General features: G+C 42.7%; 1 protein-coding gene across 3 annotated transcripts in view; it reads left to right on the top strand.

Moving 5' to 3' along the window:
* Positions 1–20,662, top strand: part of ESRRG (estrogen related receptor gamma) — a 437,669-nt gene that overhangs the window by 390,249 nt on the left and 26,758 nt on the right. The gene's annotated exons all lie outside the window — the stretch shown is intronic.

Here is a 20,662-nt window from a genome sequence, read left to right on the forward strand (position 1 = left end):
AGTGTCAGGTGTAAGAAGGCCTCCAAATCCAATGTAAATAGCACTTGAAGGGAAGAGCCTGCAAAGCTCTGCAGTTGCTCTCTGTGCACGAGCATATTGGGAAAGAGTTATGAGCAGGTTGCGGGGAATGGCAGAGCAAATCCAGTTGGTTCACAACTCTCATGCATCTAGCTGCTGGGAAAAAAACCCAACAACAGAGATAGCAGCATAGCATTCCAGAGTAGAGAAGTGGCTCTCAACCTTCCAGACTACTGTATCCCTTTCAGGAGCCTGATTTGTCTTGCGGACCCCCAAGTTTCAGCTCACTTGCTTACAAAACTACTTGCTAAAAACTACTTGCTTACAAAAATCCGACATAACAATACAAAGGGCTGGTCTACACTATGGGGGGGATCGATCTAAGATACGCAACTTCAGCTACGCGAATAGCGTAGCTGAAGTCGAAGTATCTAAGATCGAATTACCTGGGGGTCCACACGGCGCAGGATCGACGGCTGCGGCTCCCCCGTCGACTGCGCTACCGTCGCTCACTCCGGTGGAGTTCCGGAGTCGACGGGGAGCGCGTTCAGGGATCGATATATCGCGTCTTAACGAGACGCGATATATCGATCCCCGATAGATCGATTACTACCCGCCGATCCGGCGGGTAGTGAAGATGTACCCAAAAGTGTCATAGCATGCTGTTACTGACAAATTGCTTACTTTTTACCATTTAATTATAAAATAAATCAATTGGAATATAAATATTGTACTTATATTTCAGCGTATGGTATATAGAGCAGAATAAACAAGTCATTGTCTGTATGAAATTTTAGTTTTTACTGACTTTGCTAGTGCTTTTTATGTAGCTTGTTCTAAAATAGGCAAAAATCTTTGAGTACCCGCAGGGGTATATGTACCCCTGCTTGAGAACCACTAGAGTAGAGGGTGTTGATCATAGGCGCCGACTTCCCCTTTCACATGTGTGCTCGACCCCCCTCTCTGCCCCTGGCCCGCCCCCACTCCACCCCATCCATGAGGCTCCGCCCCTGCCAACCCCTTCAAATCTTCCCCTCCCCCATGCCAACCCCTTCCCCAAAGTCCCTGCCCCAACTCCGCCCTCTCCCTGCCAATAGTCCAACTCCTTCCCCAAATCCCTGGCCCCGTCGCCTCCCCTGAGCGTGCTACATTCCCCCTCACCCCCCCGAGCGTGCTAACGCTGCCAAACAGCTGTTTGGCGGCGGCCAGGTGGGAAACGCCGAGGAGGAGCAGGGACGCGGAGGAGCAGGGACGTGGCGCACTTGGGGGGGAGGGGGAGGGGAGCTTGGCTGCCGGTGGGTAAAGAGCACCCACTAATTTTTCCCTGTGGATGCTCCAGCCCCAGAGCACCCACGGAATCAGTGCCTATGGTGTTGATAATGAGAATGTTAATATGCCTACTAACTGAGTAATGCCATCTATAACCACGTAACCTGTGGAGATCATATCTGCAATGAGAGAGAATAATCTTTGAGAGGGACTATGAAAGGGCTTGTTGGGGGAAAAAGATGTATGTATATATATATTCCTATGGTGGCATATGTTCCTGAAGCTTTTTACATGGTGGGCTAGAATTTGCCATAGAGAACTTCACTAACAATTGAATGCACTATCTCTGCAGTAGAAGCTGATGACTTTTTACAGCAACACTAAACAACAGTTTAGGACAAGCAGTGAAGTATACCTAATCCAGTTAAAAATAGAGGGGGAATTTTAGGCAGGCAGAATATAATTATTTAATTGGAATTTGACCAGGTTGCTTTTGCACTGCTGGGATATCTTTATATACATTCAAATTGCACTGGCTGTGCAGTTTTAAGTTATGGAAATATTTTGAGTCCTTCGAGCATGGTAATTAATTTCATAAATTCAACTTTGTTTTTACCTAACACCTTGTAATGCCTGTTTCCTTAACAAAGTGTGTGATGTCAGTTGATACTTTTTACTGCAGCAACCTAGTAACCAATCCTGCAAACACTTAAGTACATGAATAAATTTCCTCACATGCACAGCTCAACTGAGCAAAGTTATCCATTTGCTTCAATGTGCAGGATCAGACCCATAACTATCAAGGTTCACACTCCAGTCTTCTCTTTGTAAGGGTCTGATCCCAAACCCCATTGAAGTCAATAGAAAGACTTTCATTGACGTCCGTGTGTTTTGGATCAGACCCTAAAGATATATGTCATGATCAGCTTTGCGGGCCTTAAAGTTTATTATTTGCCTTCTACTTTCGGTGGAGTGGGGTGGGGGAGAGGGATGGGATGGGAGACTTATTGCAATTCCCTCTGGCTAAGCTGGAAGAAGGACAGGAGTCACTGGATGTGGTTTAATTAGGCCACAACTTCATTCCTGAATGTCTGGGAGCTCCCAGCTGATAAAATTGCACAGTGCAGATAATTCCATAATCATTTACATATATTGGGAGGGGTCAGGGCCGTCCCTACCCATACGCAAAGTACGCAACTGCATAGGGCACCAGGAAATTTGGGGCACCCAATTTCCTGGTGCCCTGTGCAGCTGTGTGCTGCTCCAGCCCCTGCTCCGCCTCTTCCCCACGGCCCCAGCCCCGCCCCACTCCACTCCACCCCTTCCCCAAAGCCCGTGCCCCGCTTCGCCCCAGTCCCGCCCCTGCTCCGCTCCAGCTCCACCCCCACTTCCCTGAGGACTGCAGCAGGGCTGGGCCTGCACTCGCCGGCAGCAGGAAGTCCAGCAACCCGGCCCCAGCCATGCCCCCGGTGAGTGCTGGGGGATGGTTTCCTCTGCCCCCCAAGCCAGCCCCACCCCCTCCCCATGGAGGTCTGGGGCCACCCCTCCCCTCCACACGGATGCCTGGGGCCCCACACCCCGCCCCCGCAGGTGGGCTGCGTAGGGCCCCAGAATAGCTAGGGACGGTCCTGGGAGGGATCCCTGTCCAACCTGCCCCTTTAATAAGGGTTAAGGGGGGATATAAAAGACAAAAGAGGGTGGGTTGACTCCCTGTGATACCAGTCATAGGAGCTTTGACCCCCCTGTTTCCACTCCTTTAAGAATATCTCCTTTAAATCCTTTCCCAATCCATTTTTTCTGATCAGCATATCTATTCTCTATGGAGTACCTGCACTGGACATCCACCCCACAGTTACGTAATGAATTGCATCATAACCTAACTGCCCCTTTTGTTTTTTCCCCCCACTAAGCTCCCAACGTGCTGTGGGGAAGGTGAAAAACCCATCTTGCCCTGGCGGTGAGTGAAAAATTCCTTCCCAGCCCCCTGAGAAAGGAGCGACTAGCTAATGCCCACAGCAGATCAGGACGAAACATGGTATTTTAGCTACTTCTGTGGGTGAAAGGGTGGATGTTGCTCTGCCTGGTCCAGGTAAAAAAGGGGGCTTTTACTGCACAGACATGGGCATAAATAGTCCCCTCTGTCTTCCTGTGACTTGGGGGATGGATCAGCCTCTCCAGGCTGACCTGGTATGGAGCTGCCTGCCTCTGTAACAGGTAACTCTCTGGCTCTCTAGCCCTTAAAGGGGCAACACACCTTCTCCAACGAGCCAGACAGAGGGCCCACCACTTATTGTGCGATGAGGTCATTAATGAGGAAAAGAGCCCTGCTGTGGGGAATTAGGGTCACTTACTGTAAAGCAGAATAAGAATCTGTTCTTAGCTAGAACTATATTTCAGCCCTTACAGAAATACCAGCACGTGGCCTGCATGCTAGTGTGTCTGTAGTGGAATTTACTCCTTAGCTGATTATGTTATCAATTCAGTGCAGGGGAAAATCCATAGAAAGTCTGTATTTATGATTTGGGAGGTTTTAAAAACACTATGTGATAGTCCTTTGAAACTGTTCTCTTGTCTTCTGCCCATAGGTTGTGATTCCAACTGGTCAAACTACTTTCCCAAACTAGTTTCCTATTCTAATAATTTCAATAATCTAATCTAATAATTTCCCAAACTAGCTTCCCATTCTAATAATTTCACCTGCAACTTATTGCTTTTGCACTGGTGATGGATATCCCTCTGGGATTCCCTTAATTAAAACTGCTACGTTCTTCTGGGTTTTCTTGTTCTAGCTGGGTGAATATTGTTGAGGTTTTTTAAGATGATAGAAGTCACAGCAAGTCCTAGGCTGGTATGCCTATTAGCCCATTAATGCAGCTATACTGTTCTGAGGTATAGGCTCCTTGTTCCATCCATACTTGGCTTGTTATCCTCTTATCAAGCTCTCTACATCCCTTTGTTTATTTGAGGAGACAGGAAGACTGTGTGAAGGCTGCTTAGTCAGGGATATCAGCGTTGTTGGCAGGGGAGTGATTGCCAGTTGAAAAACAAGGCATTATTGCTCATTTTTTCCCTCTTATTAGTTTGATTACATTTGCAAATCAAATCAATCCATCAGACATGATCAGGCCTCGTCCGCATTTTAAGGAATAGTAATCTCCGTCTAATAAGATGCAAATGTGTCACATCGGTAAGTAACCAATAAATCATCGTCTTGTCTTTGGCAATCATTAAATATCAGAACCAACAGTCAATTTTTAGTATTTTCAATTTGCGATATGCCGCTGGAATATAAAGATAGATGGACGTAATTACACAAACCAAACACTATTTCAGTTCATTCCAGACAGCAAATTTAGTGGAAGGTATAACTGGCTTGTCATCACACTACATTATTCCTGGCGGTTCATGCAAAGTTCACAGACAAGCTTCAAATGGACGTTGCTCGTTTTACTTCCCTAACAACATCCCCACCACCATGACCAAACTTCAGCAAATGACTGAAACACTGAAGGGCATGTCTTCCATGGGTGCACAAAGAGGCATGGAAAAAAGAACATGACACTTTTTCCAATACTGGCCCATCATGCATAACTAAAACTGCAATCTAAAAAGTTTTCTAATATTTATCACATGCCCCCTCTACCTCCTCTCCTGCCTTTTTTTTAGATGACTGAAATAAGTTGTTTAAAAAAAAATCTTACCCCAATTAAAAAAAAATAACTTTAGGATTTCCTACATATAACTCTTCTGCACAAGTTATCCAGTATCTGGCTGAATGCAATGAAGACACCAATGCAAATGTGAAAGAGTTTTCAATAACTGAGTAATCTGATTTTTTTTCCATTTAAACAAGTGGAAATTGAAATTCTTTTTCTTCTTTCTTTCTTTTTTTAATTGATTTGGGAAAATTGATTGCCTCATGTGCATCCTGTGGATTAATTGATATGTGTATTGTCTTACTTGTAGAGTGTTGCTTTCCATTAATGGCTCTATTTGTATGCAAAGGCTTGGATAGTTTTCAAAGGGGGGGAAAGAAATAGACTGCTATCCTGACCCCATTGGAATCAATGGCAAAACTCCCATTGACTTCCAGGAGAAAGAGATTTCACCCATAGTGTCAATATGTGCGTCATATGTTTCATTAAATGTTTGTACATATGTTGAAAATACATTGTATCAATGATGTAAAATTAATTTTAATTATGAAGATATGCTCCATAATTCAATATATTCAGGATAGATCTGTACACACAAGGGTGCTCCTTTATGAACAGTGCTTACTGTATTCTGAACTAAACAACGTAGACCACTCCTTTACGTTCACAGACATTGTTTTGTGAGTCTGTAGAATGAAGAACCTAAAACTGCAATCCTATACTTAGGCAAAACTCCCAGTGAAGCCAGTAGGAGTAAAGACTGCAGTATTGGACCCTATGGCTGCTTCTATTATTGTGATACAAGGGAAGGGCCAGATTCTACAAAAAGCTGGCTTTCTACTAAGCCATAAGTGGCTGTGCAGAAATCAGAAAAGAGGATTTTGGAGGCTTGTGTCGTCTTATGTAGGTTTCCACTATACCAAAGCCGGACATGGGACTTACTTGTATCTGACCTTAAAAGACTTCACTGTGGTACCTATATAGAGAAATGTATGCCATATTTGGACCTTCTGTTGCTGAACTCTGTCAAGCTAGTTCCAGGGCTCCTTTGTCATTATGTCTGTTTCAGCTCTCCTTCTCCCCTTCCTCTCCTCCTGCCCCTCCCTCCCCCAATTGAGAAGGGGAACCTCATATGCTATGGAGTAACTGAGGAGAGCACTAGTTGGAAAGATTCTTCAGCAGCCTAAGTAAGAATAATTTTTTTCATGGCAGCATTTTGATTTGATTTTATAAATAAATTAAGTGTAAATTAGGTAAGAGGCTTCTTTGTGGGAAGGCTCTACTTGCTTTTGGGTCTGCATCACTTTGAATCTCTTTGCTGACAGTTGTCTGGTGAAAGAGAGGTGAAAGGGTGGGGGGTTGACTTTGCAAACATGAAAATGTGAACTGCTGCATGACCACCACATGGAATTCATTCTTGGCATGAAAAAGTCTTGTTCTTTTTTTCTGGCAAAAGAAGTGTATGAATGAGATAGATTATAGAATATTGCAAAGTAATGTTAGTTAGCTGTGTCTACATGCCAAGCATTTAGACAGCTTGAAATACAGCATCAATTTATAAACAGTTATTGCTGCTTTGAAAAATATAAAATGTTAATATGCATGCGCCAGTTTTTAATCTCACTTACACTAGTGTAAACCTGGAATAATTCCATTGATATGCAGGGATTACTCCAAATTTAAACTGGTGTAACTGAGGTAGATTCTGGCCCTGTAACTCCAACAGGTTCTAAACAAGAGTCTGCCATAATACACTCCTAGCACTCTTTTTCTAAAGGTCTATATGCCATTTTAGCATATTCCTTTATATGTTTTAAACCTCAGCTGCTGGACTAATCCTGTAGTGGTCTTTTGCAAAATGTCCCTCATGGTTGTAGGCAGTCGCCAGAAATCTCATTGAGGTACATTTGATAAAGCCATTTTCAGTAGCCATGTGACTTATAAGATCAGTACCAGAAACTTATGCTCGGTCTAACCAATTTACATACCACCATGGTATCTTTAATTTGCTTTTCCATCAAATCAATAATGGATCTAATTGAAAAAATTGGCAGAACTACATACAACCTAACTACCAATCTCAGTGTTTTCAAAATATCAGAAATGTTGCACAGCTACGCAAGTGACACCTGTGTTAGTGGTGCACTTCTGTTACTAATATGTACAAAAACAAACATTACTACAGGTGCAGCATCTGTACCAATTGATCACTGCGCTATGAGAATTAATCATCTAGTATTCAGCTCAGAGAATAAAATTTACATCTTAATGTATGACTTTTATTACAACACACATTTGCACTACTAGAAACAGTATAGTTCACTCCAGTTTGAAATTTTATGTGTACGGTCTCAGCCAAAGTTCACAAGTTACCATTCTTAATTAACAAATTTCACAACAATTATATGGTTGGGATTTTATTTTAAGTTCCAATTTAAATGCCAACACTCATTGGGCTAGGTGATGTTTAATAGGGATGTTTTATAGGGTTTAATCTTTGGAGCCCTAGTTTCAAATCCTGTTCCCACTTTCACAACTGAAAAGGATTTGATGGTCTTATCTAGTTCATTGTGGACAATGCTCCGTGTGAAAAAACATCATCCAATTTGGCATATATCATGCTTGGCAGGCCTTATTCAAGAGGGCCCGGCAGTGTTGCAGGTGCATTGGCAAGCTGTGTGGAGAAGCTAATACAACAACTGTCCACATTACACGTAACTCTAGCAAGTTGTATCAGTTCCATACCTTCGTGAGTACTAAATTAGCCTGTCACACTGCCAATAGAATCTTGCTCTATGCAGAGCCATGTTGAAGTCAGTCCGGCTGGGTATGAGGGTCTGCACAGGTGAATCCGATGGCAGGCAGCATTGGAGCCATACACGGCAAAGTATAAAATAAAGAAAATTAGACTTCAGTAATTGGGATACTTTTTTTCCCTCCCTATATATAATGGAAAAATGTGTCTTACTCATTAACCTAGCTTTTGGTATTTTAAAAAACAAAATTAAAACAATTGTGTATTGACACATAGAAAGTTAATGTTTTCAGGGAAATTTTATGGGGATGTTTTATTATGTGGCTAATTACATATTTATGTGTAATGGCCCTGGCAGAGCCATTACAGTCCATTGGGTAAATAATATGTTTTTAAAACCATTTATAAATATGTATTTATTTGACAGACCAGAACGGCTTTTTCTCAGTCATTCTCAGCCACTGAGTAAATAATATATGGATTGCTTTTAAAAATAAATATGTATTTCTTCGACAGACATTCCAGGCAATTGGGTAAATAATATGCATATTTTTCAAACATTTAAAAATACATGGGCATATATAAAAATTCTGGCCTAAATATGTATCTTCTGTGGAGATCAGAATGACTCTAAAGGTGTCAGACTTCGCTTTGAAATTTCGGTTTTAAATTGCTTTTGTCAGTTTGTGTCACAACCTTCCAGTTAATTAAATGTATTTTTATGTATTTTCATACAGACAGTATAATATCAATGTTGATTTAGAGTTTTATAACACTAACACACTTGACCCTCTTACTCAGTGGTATAAACTATAAAGTCAGCACTGTATAGTTATTTAAGATCCTAGTTTTAATTTTTCACCATCAGAAAGTGAAAAGACTCATACACTGGTCCAATCCTGCTCCCAGTGAAGTCAGTGGAAAAACCTCCTGTGACCTTAATAGAAGCAGTATCAGTCCCAGTTGTACCAATCAGCTGAAATTTCCTGTCAACTGAAGTCTATTTATGTCCCCTGAGTCATTTTTAAACTGGTTGGTTGGTATGCATAGCTATGATGTCATTGGGACTCTTTGGATAGGTTTTGGATCAGGCCCAATATTAGATCTGTGTTATGCTTCAGTGGACAGGGCACAAGAATGGAAGTCAAAAGACCTCTGCCACTGGCTCTTTGCTGTGTGACTTTGGGCAAGTCACTTAATCTCTGAGTTTTATTTCCCTCTCTGAAAAATGTGAATTATACCCCCAATTTTTGAGTGCTTTGAGATCTATAGATTTAAATTGCTAGATATTATTCATGGCACTCTGCGGCTCAGTGACTTAGCACAACATGTTATCCAGTTGTTTCTTCTGTGGGTACCTCTACACTGCAGGTGGGAGTGTGCCTCCCAGCATGAGTAGACAGATTTGTGCTAGTTTTGCTCAGCTAGCACACTAAAAATAGCAGTGTAGCTAGGGATAGCATGAGCAGCGGCTTGGGCTAGCCACCTGAACGTGTACCCAGGGTGTTCAGGTGGGTTTGTACTCAGGCAGCCCTTGGAGACACTGCAAACATATCCTATGTACTACATGAGTAGCGGCTGTCTATCCTTTTCATAGTACTTTGGTCATTTTCTTCCAGTATCCTTTTCAAGTATCTTTGAAGACTTTTGAATAAACTGGGTTCTATTACTACTACTAATTAACAAAGTTTTTTTGCCACTTAACACAGCGTTACGGTTACCTAGCGATAGCTTGTGCCATTCCAGAATGTCAAGTGCAGCAAAACTCAAACTTCTAAAAAACAGGAAATACAAAAACACAAGGGCACCGTTTCAGATTTTGGTAGATGGGGCAGGATGGGGTGGGGGAACTTTAACCGTGATTCCTGGGGCTACTTAAGCACTTGAAAACTCTAGTTTTTTTGGCAGATAACTTAGCAATTAGCTGACAGGAGCCCTGTATCTAATTCCTTTATAAAAGAAAGAAAATTAAATAAATATTAGACCTACTCAGCTCTAATAACAACATGTTCTGACATCTTGTGGCAGGTCACTTAAGGGACACTGGTTAGGTTTAAAATGTATATTCTTACTTTATTACTAACTCTGTAGAGAGAGAGACCCCATCAGGACTCCTGGGTTCTATCCCAGCTCTGGGAGGAGAGTGGGGTCTAGTGGGTTACAGCAGGGACCAGATACATCTGGGTTCTATATGAGAACATCAGAATGGCCATACTGGGTAAGACCAATGGTCCATCTAGCCCCGTATCTTGTCTTTCAACAGTGGCCAATGCCAGATGCTTCAGAGGGAATGAACAGAACAGGCAATCATCAAGTAGCCCTGTTGCCCACTCCCAGCTTCTGGCAAACAGAGGTGAGGGACATGCAGAACATTTTGTTAGAGCCCTGCCCACTCTGTCTAATAGCCATTGCTGGACCTATCCTCCATTAATTTATCTAGTTCTTATGATAGTCCTGTTATAATTTTGGCCTTCGCAACATCCCCTGGCAAAGAGTTCCACAGGTTGACTGTGAAGAAATACTTTGATTGTTTGTTTGTTTGTTTGTTTTAAATCTGCTGCCTATTAATTTCATTTGGTGACCCCTAGTTTTTGTGTTATGTGAAGGAGTAAATAACATTTCCTTATTCAATTTTTCCACACCAGTCATGATTTTATAGACCTCTATTATACCCCCTCCCCCAGTCATCTCTTTTCCAAGCTGAAAAGTCCCAGTCTTTTTCACTCTCTCCTCATACAGAATGTGTTCTATACCCCTCATCATTTCTGTTGCCCTTCTCTGTACCTTTTCCAAATTCAATATATCTTTTTTGAGATGGGGTGATCAAATCTGCACACACTATTCAATATGTTGGCATACCGTGGATTTATATAGAGACAATCTGATATTTTTCTCTTATGATCTATCCTTTTCCTAATGATTCCCAATATTCTGTTAGCTTTTTTGATTGCCACTGCACATTGAGCAGATGTTTTCAGAGAACTATCCAAGATCTCTTTATTGATGGGTTCAGCTAATTTAGACCCCATCATTTTGTATGTGTAATTGGGATTATATTTTGCCATGTGCATTACTTTGCATTTATCAACACTGAATTTCTTCTGCCATGTGTTGCCCAGTCACCCAGTTTTGTGAGATCCCATTGTAACTCTTCACAGTCTGCTTTGGCCTTACAAAATTACTCAAGATAGTTATCATCTGCAAATTTTACCACCTCACTGTTCACCCCTTTTTCCAGATCATCTGTGAATATGTTGAATAGGATTGGTCCCAGTACAGACCGCTGAGGGACACCACTATTTACCTCTCTCCATTCTCACCTTTTATTCCTACACTTTGTTTCCTATCTTTTAACTGAAGTGCCTGGCAATGCTTTCAGGATCATCTAACGATCCTTAATATACTTTAATGATAAGCCTTTTGTTATCTTTATTACCCTGCCTCTGTTTATAAATAAACTCCCTGCCCCAAAGGCTGTGCTGCTCCCAGCTTCTGAACTCACCCCGTATCACACTCAAGATGTTGCAGTTAAGAGCTCCACCTGGGGTTAGGGTGAGTAGACCTCCCCTACAAAACTTGGGGGGGAGGGTGTAGAGCCTGCCACTCGCCCCCCCCCAAATGGCACCCCTGCAGAAACACCCACACAACCTTAACTTTGCCCCCACTGGAGCTGGCAATAGCCACACTGGGAATTATCTGCATGCACTCCAGCTGCATTCACTGTTAGGAGTAGATATATTGAGTGGTGGAGGAAGAAGTTGGAGCAGCTTAGAAGAGCTGTGATTGTCATATGGGGAGATCTGGGTCTGAGTCCCCCCATATGTGCTATCAAAGGAAAGAGGTACATGTGTATTTGGGGTGCCAGTCTGCATCATTTCAGTACAGACTTGAGTAGGCTGTGTCAGCAGCAGGGCACTGGAGTCTTCTTGCCAGGGGTATTGTTAGTAGTGAGGCAGAATATGAGAGCAGTCTGTGGATTTCACGATGGGTAGGGGAAAGTACAGGTTTAGGTGGCAACTTGTGTGCAAGTGAAAAGGGTTGTAAAAGGGTACAAAGTGATTGTTAAATGTTACATTTGTGGTATTCTGTTGTGGGAGTAAACTCAGTGTTTGAGCTTAGGGCAAGTTTATGTAATGCCTGCCCATTACAGTGAAAAGGCAGAGTGTGAGGATGTGTGTTATAGATTTATTGGGGCATCGCTCAATGAGGCCAGAGTTTCTGGGTGTTAACCGTAACTCTGTGTTTTCTAGTTTTCAGAAGTTTGAGTTTTGCTGAACTCCACTTTCTGGAAGGGTGCGAGGTATCACCGGGCAAACTTAACTCTGCAGTAACTAAGTTCTGATCACTTAAATAGTCTACTTTTTTAAACAGAGAGAGAGAAATGTTTGTTGGTATGAGTTAGTAGTCATTTCAACAGTTGTATTTCTCACTTAGGTTTGCAGTTGATAGACTACTGTGGCTAGCTAATAATCAAAAGATCTAGCTTTTATATAGATCTCAAGGACATCATTATCCCCTGTTACAGATGGGAAACTGAGGCACCGAGGGGTGAAGTGACTTGCCCAAGGTCACCTAGCAGGCTGGTGGCAGAGCTGGGAATAGCCCCAGTTCTCTGGTCTTTCTATTAGGCTACACAGTTGCTATGTGATTCCTCAGTGATCCCCCCTCTCCTGTACATTTTGTTATAGTGGAATGGGGATAATGGTCGTGCATTGAAATGTTAGCAGTGTGCAGTTGCTAACATGGCCAGTGAGAAAAATCTCATCTAAGGTCTGTGTCCCAGAGCCTTGAATGTCTTTTATTACACGATTGTTGCAGTTAGTTTAAGCATGTGAGAGAAGACTGGTGTGTCTTTCTCCTCTGCCCCACCACTCCCCACAACATGTAGTCTCCTGCCAACATTTCCAGCTCCCCCACCATCCCATTAAGCCATTAGTCGGTACTGTACAAGCCATTAACATGTAAGAAGTTGCCCCTTGCTGTCTCCTGCCCTATGCTGTTGCGTACACATATCACAGGTAGCAGCTTGCTAGAGGGCTGCACAGTATCTCAGTTATGTGAACCGAGCTGCACACTGAACTGGGCCCCTCAGTCCCACTACCCACCTCCAGCTGGGACTCCCGCCCTTGCTTCAGCCATGCCCCAGGTTCACCCAGGCCACCACTCTTGCAAATGGGGCCCCTCCCCCCACCCGCAGGGGTGATGTGCATCTTAGGTATTCATTGTCTAGATTTCAGATTTTTAAATTTGTGTTACTTTCAGTCCCCTGCCCCAAATCTCAGCTCACATGGAGGTACAGGGAGAGGGGCTCAGGCACCCCAAGAGGAGCAGAGTCCCCCAAATCCCAGAGCACACTGTGGGCAGAGAGAGAGGCTCAGATCCCAGCACATACAGAGAAGGAGACAAATCAGGGCTGACATGCCTCCCACCATTTGTAAACCTGCAATTTTCTCTGCTACCCCATATATTCTCCAGCCTTCTTCATCTTCTCCTCTCACACTCCCCAGATCCCTACTCACTCCCCCTTACCTGAGCCTCCCAACCCCTTTCAACTGCCCTACCACCAATTCCCATTTGTCCCCCCCCATGATACCCTCTTCCCTCGATGCAGACCCAAACCCCTCATCCCCATTACCACCTACTCGTGCTCCCCAATCATCCTCTCCTCCCAGAGAGCATTCTCATGTGTGATTCCTTTTTTATTCAAAAATAGTTTCAGCACTTTCTGAATATGCTGCTGTACTCAGGTTGCATTTCTCCACATAAGAATAAGAATAATAAAAACATCCTTCTCAGGGGCAGATTTTTCCCTAACCCTTGAACATTGGAGACCCTGGAGCAATGATCTGAGCCCTGGTTTGATCTCTGTCTGTGAGGGGGAAAAAGTTGCCAGAATCTCTCAACTTTAAGAAAACCTTTTTTATTTTGGAGTCTGTATCTCAGGAACCCCTTGGTCAAGTGTCCCCAAATTCATATCACTAACAAAAAAGTCCATGCCCCCATGAGACACACCAAATTTCAAGGCAAGTAACCATGTAAATTGTAGAGCACTTAGAGTCAAGCTTTCAACAGAAAGCTGGTCTTAACCTTAAATGTAGGTGAGCTGTCCCTCTTCTGTAATACTACATTGTAGAGCCTTCTATTTCAAGATGTAAATGGGTTTCAAACACAAATGAATAAAGTCTTACAACAGCTTTCTGAAGTAGTTTCCTTCTGTCTAGTTTATAGATAAGGAAACTGAGGCAAAGAAAGGTTCTGTGACTCCACCAGAGTTATACAGGAAGTCTGTGGTAGAGCTGGGAGCTGAGCCCAGATTGCCTGATTCACAGTCCTGTGCCTTAACCACTAGCTCAGGGGTCGGCAACCTTTCAGAAGTGGTGTGCCGAGTCTTCATTTATTCACTCTAGTTTAAGGTTTCGTGTGCCACTGCCAGTAATACATTTTAACGTTTTTAGAAGGTCTCTTTCTACAAGTCTATAATATATAACTAAACTATTGTTGTATGTAAAGAAAATAAGGTTTTAAAAGTGTTTAAGAAGCTTCATTTAAAATTAAATTAAAATGCAGAGTCCCCCCAGACCGGTGGCCAGGACCCAGGCAGTGCAAGTGCCACTGAAAATCGCACACGTGGCATAGGTTGCCTACTGCTGATCTAAATGGACGGTCCATACAGATTTTGCCCTTTCTGGCTCCCATCTCTCCCTGCAATATTGATCCACACAAACACCCCAGATACTTTTCAAGTTCAGAAGACGGTAGCATGTGCGTTTAAGAGGAAAAGCAGCGACTGTACCAGCAACAGGGCGGGGGGGGGGGGGGGAAGGGGGACACTGCTACCACATAAAGGAGCATTAGGAGGTTCTTTCAAATGAACCTGTGCACCAAATACTCTTACTGACGCAGTGCCCAGGGGAGTTTCAGCTTCTCCCTTTCGGTGATGCCAATGGCTCAGAGAAGCAGCTCAGCTGCAACTCCTGACATGAAACTGACACAGCAGGGGCTGGAGCTCTCAGAAGCGGCCCTTAAGATCCGGGTCCCTGCTCCCCTAAAAACTCATATGTCTGCTTCTAGGGACCACTGTGCTCCCCACTGCCTTCCCCTTTGAGATGCAGATCCCCTGCGATGCAAGACCTACCCAGATCACTCCGCAGTTTGCACATTTTAAACCTGAACTCTCCTGGGGGCTGAAAGCTGCCCAGACGGGGGGGCCACTCTCGCCCGAGCTGAAGTGCCACTGTGTTAGGATGCACAGACACAGCAAGAGCCTCCCTGTCTCCATCTGCTCTTTCCAGAGGCTGCAAAACCCGTCCAACCGCACCGCGGCACGGCCCCCTCCTGGGCTGATGCAGTGCCAGAGAAGGGGAGAGGAGAGTGGGAGCATGAAGCGTCAGCGGGGCTATGCAAAGGGGGGGGCCAGTTGCAACTCGCGGCGCCTTGCACCAGTCCAGGCTCCCCCTTTAAATTCCATGCAGCATCTGGGAGCCCTAACGCAGCTGCTTCCCAGAGCCCAGTCCCCCCAGTGCTCCCCAAGCCCCGTGGGCAGGGGCTTCGGAACTCACATCCAAGATCACCGAGGTGCCTTTCCGCTGCCCTGCAGGGAAGAATCCCTGGCCGGCGGCTGCCTGCCCTTCCTGGAGGAACTCCCTGTTGGAGAGTGGGGCCAGCAGCCGGGACCACTTCAGCCCACTGCCGGCCTGGGGTCCCGGCCACTGGCCCCGCTCAACCCGCTGTCGGCCTGGGGTTTCTTTCACCCAGGCTGGCAGCAGGCTGAGCGGGGCTGGCGGCCGGGACCTCAGCTGGCAGCAGCGTGCCATTAAAAATCGGCTCACGTGCCACAGGTTGCTGACCCCTGCACTAGCTCGTCCTTCAGCCAACCTTTCCCTATTAGTTTGTGTGTGTTACTATATCAAACTCTTAAAATCCCACACGTTTCAATAAGCTAGAACTCAATGCTTCAACAAAGGTGGATTTGGCAGGTGCCAAGAACTGTATAATATGCAGGCTCTGTGTTGGTCAGTATGGCCAAATGGAATCCACTGTAAATGCAATCATGACTTTGATAGTGAAGGAATTAAATATATAAATCCACAATAGTAATGTGTTCCAACTAGAGGTTTATTATTAAGACAAAAAGAAGCAATATTGAATTAATAAAGGAGCAGTATTTGGGGCCGGCTCTTAAATCCAGAGGTGGCAAAACATGTTGCCACGCAGTTGACCCAGATTCCAGGCCTTGGCTGATTTGCTGCTTCCGATCCTGACTTGAGAACATTGCCAAAATAATATTCTGGCAGTGTTGGGGAGGGAAGAAATGAACCCTTCTGTATCACACACTGGTTGGTATTGATAACCTTCAGAAAGATATCCACATCAAGTACTGGTCAACAAGAAGGAGAGTTGCCATGACACAGCATATTAGAGGTACATCATGGAAAAATAACGGGCTAAGAAGATGGAGGGGCAGATTTCCCAAAATAACAGCATTTAAGTGGCTAACAGTTTCAGGTCTTACTCCAGGTTGCACATCCGTAGCAAACCTTGCACAACCAAGTTCTGCCTGTTCACACACCTGCACAAGTATTGTTTTAGAGGATTCACAGCAATATGTGCTTAAATATTAGAAGCTTGGATTGAACTCTTTGTGGGTCTTCCTCAGGGAAAGCTCCCATTGACTTCATGGGCATGGATTCAGGAGTGCAAGATAAGGCCCAAATAGACTTTCATCATCAAAGTAGTTTTACACTAGAAATGCATAACAAAACATTATCATTCGTTAATTGTGTGTTACAATAGCATCCATTCAGATCAGGGTCCCACTGTGTTAGGCACTGAACAAACACCCATGTATCCCTAAGAGGTGACAGTCTGAATTAAGTAGATATAAAAAACAGATGGAGTGGGAATGGGACGGCCAAGGGCAATAGTTAAAAGAACATGTGGTTACACAGACTAGCTATGAGCACAGTTATGATTCTTTTTGAAGCATATAAATAAGTGAGATAGTTATGACCACCTGCATTGACATTATCAGTTGCCAATTTACTGAAAACGTAGTGGTAGGGATGGATCTTGATGTTTAATTTCAAGGAGAAGGTGGTGGTATTACAAATTAGCTGGGGGAGAGTGTCCAGGCATTAAGGGACAGGAGGCTTGGAAGAAAACCCAAAAATGCTTAGGGAGAAGATAGCACAACTGGAGAAGAGATAATATTTGTATCTTACCCGCTCTGTGATCATACTGAATTTGACTGTTAAATTCTCTGTATAATTAAAGCAGATAGGAGCATTCATACATTTTGTCACAAATTGATATGATCTTTTTCGTCTGTGATCTGAATAAGATTGCTCTGTAGTTTTTAATTTAGCAGATTAAGAAGTACAATTAAAATATCATGAAAAAGATTATAATCTTAACCTTTTTCTGCTTTTCCCTGCCAAGTTGATAACAAGGGCTGGTGTATATAACAGTTACCTCCACTACTGTAAATTTGTTCTAGTTTGTGAACTGAAGTGTTAATAAATACCTTACAATATTCCAGAGGGGAAAGCTTTCCATCTAATTAATAAAACTTGGAAGAATACCCAGGACACTGAACCATATCTTTCTTATTAGTATTGGCTCCTACAAAAGAGAATCCCTGACTCTCAACACATTAGTAAATGTCATACTCCTTGGTTGCACAGAGACCTCTTGAAAAACTGTTGATTTGCTGTAGGAAAAAAAAAATCACCATGAGAAACAGTTCAGTTGGGGAATACCAAGTGTAGAAAATTAGAGTAAAACATGGCATGCATAACAGCAGCTACAGATTTTTGCAGTATTAAATGAATCTTAACAGAGAAGACATACAATTATGCACCATTTCCTTTCTGGTTTTTGTCTGTATGTATGGTAATGTTTTTCCCTAAGCCAATGTATATTCTTATTACAGGTTGTCTTTAAAACACTTAACAGAAGCTTTCCTGTTCATTAATCTAAAACAGATTTCTTAGAAACATCTTATGCTAGCGTGCCATCTGCATGAGAATGTTCTAAAATTGAAAACTGAATGGCTTACATGAAAAAGGAAAAAGATACAAAAGCAATATTGAAAATCTGTCTTTGATCAAAATATATACTATTGGTTCCCTTTTGTTTGTTTTTTAATCCATATATGGGAATGATAAACTTCTCATCATTTCAATGTGCTGGGGCAAGTTCTACCTCAACCAATATACAGTAAGCCATAAATTAATTGCCTGAATATTTGTCATGCAGAAATTTCCTGTCCTCATTTAAAAACTGTAGTTGAATTCTCACGTTCTGGAATACACATGTACGTACAATTACTAATTGGACAGTTACCAAAGTGCATAAAAATTCAAGCAATTCTTTTGTAAAACAAGAAGCACTGGATAAGATATACAGGTTTTATCCAATTTTTAATGTAATTTAGTTTTTTATATTTTATTAGGCTGTTATTGCATGTTCATTGGTATTACCTTTCCTGATAGAACTGAGAATCACAGCCTCTTTGGGGCTACATCCTTCTTGAAGTTTCTCCATTGAAAAATGCTCCTGCTGAGCATATTTGTATTTGCTTTTCATCCTAGTAGTGTGAGTGATTGGGTGGGAGGATGAAAAGAAACAAAGCTAAGGGGCTCTTGCATGAGGCTGATGCTAATTTGACTAAGCACAAGTCAACTGGCTGGGAAATGGTGGGGGTGGAGGATTTGACAGTTTTTATCAGTCTACATCAAACCTTCCCAATTGTATATAGCCCTATGTTTCAGCTAAAGCGTCAGCTGAATTTTGGTAACTTTTTACAGTTTAAGGAAGTGATTTAAATGCTATCCAGGGATCAGAGTCCATGAGTATCTCTATAGTCTAGTGTTTTAGATGTTTTAGTATCCTGTATATGTTTAACGTTTACGCTGGGTTTTTTCCTTTCTTTTTGTCCACTGAGAATGTTTACGATGCTTCCAAATACAGTACGGGAATAGATCAATTCACACCATGTACAATGAATACTGTCCACACATACACTTTCAATAAAGCATGCTAACAGCACACCCTGGTCCTTAATAGACCATATATCAAGGATTGCCAATGTTTATGCTGGAAGAAACCAGAATCACACATCTCATCCCTTCCCCAAACTTGCAGACCTGCTGACTAGTGACCCTCTGTGACTATGGAGACATCTCTCAGACTTAAGATGTTTGATTATACTATTATGTTGTCCTTATAATTCAGCCGGATTATCTTTTAAAAAACCACTTTGTAATGAAACTGGCCAAGAAGGCAAAATTACCGAGAAGATCCCTCCTGATCTCAGTGGCTTTCAGAGTGCCATGAGTTTGCTTAAAGCAAAGTACACAAATATATACACACACACATGCGTGTGTATATGTGCAATTTATGTGTGAGTAACGCAGATTTCTCACCCATATTTTATTTCTACGGAAGTAGCCTCAAGCCTCAGAATGTGGCTTATCCATCCCTGACAGTCAACATGATGCATGATTTTAGGAACCTATACAGACAGTGAAAGTCCAGATGTTGTGATATTGAAACTCTGTAGCTGATGTCCCTCTCCCCAACATCTATTTTTTTTTAAATTCAGTCTATCTTCTGGGGCCATCATTAATTCCATTTTTAGGAACACAGGAATTGCCAGACTGGATCGGACAGTTTTTGTAGTCCAGTATCCTGTCTCCAACAGTGTCAATACCCGATGCTTCAGAGTGAGGTGCAAGATCCCCACATTAGGCAGATGTGTGATAATCTGTCTCCATGAAGATCTCATCCTAATCCCTAATGGTTAGAAATTGGTTTAAACTCTGAAGCACAAGGTCTTTATTACTTAGAAATAAGCAAGTAAGTGTGTGTGTGTGTATGTATGTATGTATGTGTATGTGTATATATATATAGAGAGAGAGAGAGAGAGAGAGAGAGAGCTTTAACTGTTACAACTCTGAACATTATTGTTCTCTATATCAACGTCCAATCTCCCTTTAAATCTTGTTAAATTCTTGGTCTCTGTGACATCCTGTGGCACTGAGTTCCTCAGTCTAATTATGCACTGAATGAAAAAGTAGTTTTTTTCCAGCTTTGAATTTGGTACCTTCCATTTTTATTGAATATCCCCTACTTCTGATGCTGTGAGGCAGGTAGAACAGAAACTCCTGATCTGCCTTCTCTGTATCATCTGGTTTTTATACTTTTATCCATGCTTCCTCTTATTAATTTTACTTTCTAAAGTAAAAATCCCATTTTTTCCGTATGTCTTCGTAGGACATGTATCTAAGCATTCTTGTCGCCTTTCTCTTAACCCCCTCTAAAGCTGCAATATCTTTTTGAGTGACCAGTACTGCCTACAGCATTCCAAATGAGGGTGCACCATTGATGTTTTTAGAGCAGAGGTTCTCACACTTGTTGGCGGACCTCTTTTCAAATTCAGTGTTAATTATAGACTCCCAATTGAGAAAATGATTGACAAAAGTATATGCGTACATCATATAAACATGTACTGTTAGTAATACTTTTAAGAAAAAGAGTAGAAGAGTATTTACAGATATCAGTGAGATGGGTGTGCCTGCTTTCAAGGACACCCTTCCTGCCTGCCTTTCTTCTGGCATGTTCTTTCCTTTTAACCATTAATATGGCACAAGCTCCAGGACTACTCGTTGAATGGTCGTGGGTACTGTAGAAGGAATGTAATTGGTCATGGTGATGTTCCCAAACTTGTGCATAGTTTCCATCATGGTAGGGCAGAAACACTGCAGCCCAGCTTTTTTTCTCCCTAGAGAGTAGCCACACAAACAGCACTTACCATCCTGCCAGCCATAAAATAATTCCATTCCCATCATCTCCATAAAATGCCTAGATTATAGTGACCCAAGTACCAACCAACGAGGGTCCTTTTTTACAAAAGCAGATCATGCTAATAACTAAGCCTGTTACCTGTTACCTGTTCCTTCAA

This window comes from Emys orbicularis, chromosome 3 (assembly GCF_028017835.1).
Source record: "Emys orbicularis isolate rEmyOrb1 chromosome 3, rEmyOrb1.hap1, whole genome shotgun sequence".
NCBI lineage: Eukaryota > Metazoa > Chordata > Testudines > Emydidae > Emys > Emys orbicularis.